The 5,786-nt window shown below is 34.4% G+C and overlaps 1 long non-coding RNA gene across 5 annotated transcripts in view; it reads right to left on the bottom strand.

Moving 5' to 3' along the window:
* LOC111085975 overlaps nt 1-5,786 on the bottom strand; it is a 115,375-nt gene that overhangs the window by 38,859 nt on the left and 70,730 nt on the right. The window contains exon 3 of one of the 5 annotated variants that reach the window (XR_002610741.1): nt 5,049-5,074. The exons of the other annotated variants lie outside the window; for them this stretch is intronic. This is a non-coding gene — a long non-coding RNA (uncharacterized LOC111085975). The remainder of the gene's footprint in view (nt 1-5,048; nt 5,075-5,786) is intronic. 5 annotated transcript variants of the gene reach the window in all.

Below are 5,786 nucleotides of genomic sequence, written 5' to 3'. Positions count from 1 at the left end.
TGTCTGTGTAAATTACTTGTACCTGATGATGACAAAACCTTGTCGCAACGTTGTACATTTGCTGTTATGTTAAACTTATATCAAAGTTTTTGTTCATTACCCATTCAAGCTGTCTCCAGCCATTATTAGTCTCAAAGTGGGTTCCTCGTCATCGAATGTCTCTGATGTCTTAAGGTGCTATCTAAAAACTTGGGGAAAAGATACCTCACCATCACCATTCACTACCAGATCGTATTCTCTGTTCACTTCCATAGGACCTCACACTGTCATGGAGCACAAACACAGTGGATGGAATAGTGTCTAGTAAAATCATAAGGGTAAAGGAAAATATATGATGGTCCTGACTGTATAGATACATCTAAACACGGAGTCTAATATTACAAGAAAATAATGTGAAGGACTTTTTTGAACAAAGTGTAAGTGAACCTGTTAGATATTTCACCTGGCTTGGAGTATCACCAGTGTAGGCTAACAGAATTCCAAAGGTATATAGACAGTGATGTGATATCAGTAAAAGTTTAAAAAACATATTTGGATTCATCCAAACACTAGCCTGGAGAATGTCCTCCAAAGGAAACTGTAACTAAGATGGCAAAGACATTGCCAAATGTCAAATTTGGTGAGACACAACCTAAAATTCGTTTATAATGGTATATAACGGTGAACAAGATTGGTCAACTGTGACAGTAATATTTGCTAATCTTATAAGAGCAAGATTCGATGAACATGATTTGTCATAAGGTGTCAAAAAATTTGTTCATACCCCTGAATGACTTGAACAGCCCTGACAGAACACAGAAAGCATTCCTGTGAAAAAAATCTGCGTCATTTAGAATAAGTAACACATGTGGTAAACAGTGGTTACCTTACCCCAAATTCCATGTCTTAGGTAGGAATTAAAGTTCTACCTGGATACAAGTATAGAGACTTCTCAGGGGCACAGATATCTGAGTATCTTCTACTCTATGCAAGTAAAAGTAAACAAAAATGTCTTCAGAAAGAGAGAAAAATTGTAAAGCAAACATGTTACTAAGTATTCAAAAGGTGAAGTTAACCAACATAAGACTTAGCCAAAGTCCTACCTATGACAATGTCTTAGAACTTGGACATATTGTACGTAAAAATCTGAAACAAATCTGTGAACAATGGCGTCAAAATATATTGATGGTTCTGTCTCATGGCACCAATAAGATGGCAGATAAGACAGCTCTTTAACCTGCAATAGAGAAAGATGATAATCTACAATAATGAAACAAGATATAGAACATCAAATACACCAGCCCTAGAAGATAGCCCAATGATAATGATAAACAGAAAGGGGCAAACGTCGACAAATATTGGCTAACATACAAGGATTTTCTGATGAAAGACAAAATAACAGTCAGTCATGAAACATTATATGCCTAATATCACTGTGAAAAATTTAACTTTTAGGTAGAAGATGTTTCCATAATTATAATGGGGTTGTTTACCCACGAGAAAGATGACACAGCAGAGAAAATCCTGATTCGGCTCTACAAAGTAGAATGATGAGGAGAAACCAACATTTCATAAAAGTGACTTTAGCTAGTGCCACTGGAAAAAGGTAGAGAGAAGGATAGGCATAAAGGAAGACATTCTCCAAGTTTTTATTCAAGACATACATTACCAGTATAGCTGTATCCAAGACTCAAGACTAGTAGAATGGAAGAAAATGATGATTGTTCATCATTGTGAAAGTATCGATCAATAGACAACTAATCTAATTGCATAACCATTGAAAACACAGAGGATGGAGTGTTCACTCTATAGGAAAATCCAGATTACTTCGGGAAAGAAAATCCACCAAGATGTTAATTAATCCAAGAACATGATATGCTTGAAGATAAATATGCTGAAAGTGAAACCAGAGAATAAAAGGAAGAGCAGCAAAGATTAAGCTGTGAGATTGAGTTCTGCCTTGATTTCTGATATAAGCTCTACTGTAGAAACGTCTGTGTTTTGTGGTGTAGAAGGTGTAGAAATTCTAGACAGGCCTAATGAACTGTCCACAGTTTCAATACGTTGATGCAAGATACTGCATCGTGTAAAATACTGTAGACATAAACTCCCAATTCAAATAAAACGGAAGAACTTGAGGATAGTTTGGAAAAGAAGTATTTTACACTGTGATGGATTTATATTCAAATTCAACTGTAAAACCAATTAATTTTGAAGGAGGTAATATCTTTATAGTGTGAAACTGTTATACTCAAATCAGACTGGATATCTTTAGCATGGTCAGTTAAGTGTATTCTAGAAATTGAGTGGACAACAGAGCAAGAAGAAGCCAACTATCCATATAAAAGTCAAAGTTGATGTGAAGTGAATGGATATGACTAGCTAAGGCATTACCTACTTGACAGAATATTTATGGAACCAAAGAAAAAAACAAATGGAAGGGCAGTGAACTGATAATCCATCTTTCAATGGCAACAATGTAGAAAATGATATCAAGGACAATCAGAAACAAAACCAAATGACTTAAAGTATTTTAAAGGTAAGTCGATTTGATTATAATCCATCTTTACCAAGGATTGAAATGAACGAGGCTAGTACAGCAGAATGTTTAAACTCTTAACGTAATTGGTTAAAATAGCTGCTTAGTCTTTAAGAGATTTCTAGCATTACAGCTTGAAAGTTACATTTTTCACTGTCACATTCAGCATATATGGTATCATAAAAACCAGACGTTCTTACTGGATGGCTTGTATGTTAGCCATTTTTTGTCAACGTTTGTCCCTTGCTGTTTATCATTCTCATTGAGTTATCTTCTAAGGCTGGTGTACTTGATATTCTATATCTCTATCTAATCAACAATTTGTTTCCTTTCCAAAGACCATATAAAAGAAGTTTCCATAACATTATCACATTTTCTATTTTGAAACAAGGAATCTACATGAAATGATTGAAATGGCGCAGATCTATCAGAGATTCACACGTCTCCAATCTCCTGATCTATTTTGAACTGTAGAAAGACGAGGAAAAAACAACAACAGGAGCCATGTATTGAATTACTTTAATTTATAAGAGATCCTAAACTTCCTGATCCAAGATGAGTACACGAACATAATGGGAATGAAATACAAAATATACAGGGTGAGAAGAAAGAGAAGGAAGACAGTGAAATGAATGAGAAAGGCAAGAATAAAGAATGTTTTTAAACCCAAGGATCCCCACAGATGAGTAAAATATCGTAGATGAGCTCCACCATCAAACAGTTACGACAAAAGATACATCCAGAACTGAAGAGAGTCAATGACTGGTTCGAGAAGAACCACCCACTTGCTTCTATGCTTGGCAACTAAAATGGGGCAAACTTAATGAGCAGAAGTAGTAGATGTAGAAGACTGAGAAGCAAAAAAAAAGAAGGCAAGGCAGGGAGATGACTATTTCCTGTAGGAAAGCTCAGAGTGGTACAATAATCAGAAAAAAAAATATGAAAGGCTGTTTCTGCTAGTGTAACTCTCGTGAACATACATGAAACTAATTCAGATGAAATTCCTGCAAAAACAGAAAGGTAAAAGAATGAAACCCTTACGAGCTCTGCCCAATCACTGGTAGGAAGGGGTGGACTGATACCTTATAACACAGAAAATGAGCTAGAGTGTAAAAACATGTGAGTCACGTGTTAATGGATACTAATTCAATGAAAGCTGCAGAGTGAGGAACTGCAGGACACACAATTTATCCTGATTAAGTTTCAAATGAATAAGAGTAGTTTGATAACAATTAGTGATAAAGACCTCAGAATAAAACAAATCATCACAGCATGCATGGCAGAAAACTGCAAAAAGCCAAGGGAGAAGACCACATCGACGATCCTCCCACCAAGAATGATTTGGTGACCCAGAACCTTTGATGAAATGTGTGATGTAGAAGACAACACCATGAAAATGGAACCCACTTGATGAATGTGAGGAACATGAAAAATTTTAACGTTCTGCTGATTTCTGATGGCATCAGCAACAGTGCAAATATCAGGAGAAAGCAGAAAATACAAGGATTCAAGAACTGAATTGTGTAGTATAACATTAGCACCCACAAGCATAAGAGGAATTGGTTCAAGATTTTAAATAGTGCATACCCAAGAAAAAGTTATACAAGTCCAGTAGAAGCCATTTCATGATTAGGACTAGAAAATAAATCCTGCTCCTAAGACCAAGAAGGTGAATATATGCCTTAGCGAAAGATCAGACTTCTTCGGCAATGTGAGAAAAAGGTGGATGTCCCACATATTTAGCATCTCCGTGACTGGGAAACTCTAAAGGGATACCAACACATGATTAACCATTAATGGTTCTGATAATTGAAAGCTGAAAATGTAACCACATGACCTCCCCGCATTCCAGAAAAAGATTATATGAACAAAGCCTCAAAAGATCTTGAGGGAGTGGGAAATATTAACACTAGGATAAACACTGACTTCCAAATTCATGAGCAGAGCAAATGAAGATGCACAGCATGACTGTCAACAAGAAAAGCAGGGGTTATGCATTATTGTTTGGCATTTTCACAATACGTTCTATGGAAGGTTGAATAATGGAAAACTGAGGGTGACACATGGAATTCATTGCATCAAAGACAGTCAGAACCAAAAGTCACATGGTTGTTAAACAGAATGAAAATGATTCAACTGGCTTATAGTATTTTAAGAGTAAGTCTACTTGATTGGAATCCATTTTTTACAAATGACTGAAAGGATCGAGACTGGTATAGCAGCATTTTTAGACTGTTAGCTTAATTATCTAAAATATCTGCTTGTATCTAAAAGCTTTCTAACGTTTCAGAACAGTTTGTAATCCTTAACATATTAATAGCTATACATACTTTGGCCTGCAGTATTATTATTATTGTGGTTCCTCAAAAAAAAAAGAAGAAAAACCTCAGTGAGGTACTAACATTATTGTTGATTCATCATTGTAAAAAGTGAAAACCTTTTAAAAGCCTCGTTTTCTATAAACAAATTTAATCAAGCTACAACCAATAATCAAAACTCACAAAGACTGCCAGAAAGAGGAGTACTTTACCTATGTTTCACCGATTGTCACGATTTCTAAAAGACAAAAAAATAATTTCGTATCTGTTAGGACACCTGAAGAAAGTTTAAACTTTCAGGAAATACATTTCTTTTACTTAAAAATTTTAATTAAAATATTTGTAAAGCATTTCTACTGTGGAAACAATTCCCATAATGGATTACATGGGTTGAGTTCAAAGGTAAATATTCATTTTGAATAAGTAGTCAAAAGAGATGGAAATATTTTTAAATTTTGAATATTTGGGAATACTAATAAACATACAATGTTAAAATCAATACACAATTAAAATCATTTCAAAATAATGACTACATGTTTCGACGTGTCACACGTCATCTTCAGGAGGGAAGTTGTAAGAGATAAATTTCACATTTGATATTTTCTTAAATATCACATGACCTGTCTGTCATTTTGCATTTGTGCATAAATATCAGAACAGGTCTCGCCACATTCTTAGACAGATATTCGCCGGACCTTTATTTCTATTTAATAATTTATAATTATTTTTAAATTTCATTATATACAACGATTCTCGAGTATTAGTTGCTGTAATACCTCAAGGTTGAACTAATACAATTGTTTTTTTCTCATAATATGTTATGTTGGGTTTTACTTAAATATTCTGTTTTTCATTTTCTATATATCTCTTATTTTCTGCTATATGATATTTTAAATTACGTTTTGTTTGTCCAATATAAATACTTCCACATTCACATTCAATTTTATAAA

Source organism: Limulus polyphemus, unplaced genomic scaffold (genome assembly GCF_000517525.1).
Source record: "Limulus polyphemus unplaced genomic scaffold, Limulus_polyphemus-2.1.2 Scaffold752, whole genome shotgun sequence".
Taxonomy (NCBI): domain Eukaryota; kingdom Metazoa; phylum Arthropoda; class Merostomata; order Xiphosura; family Limulidae; genus Limulus; species Limulus polyphemus.
The sequence above is the reverse complement of the archived record's forward strand: the minus strand, read 5'-3'. Positions and strand labels throughout refer to the sequence as shown.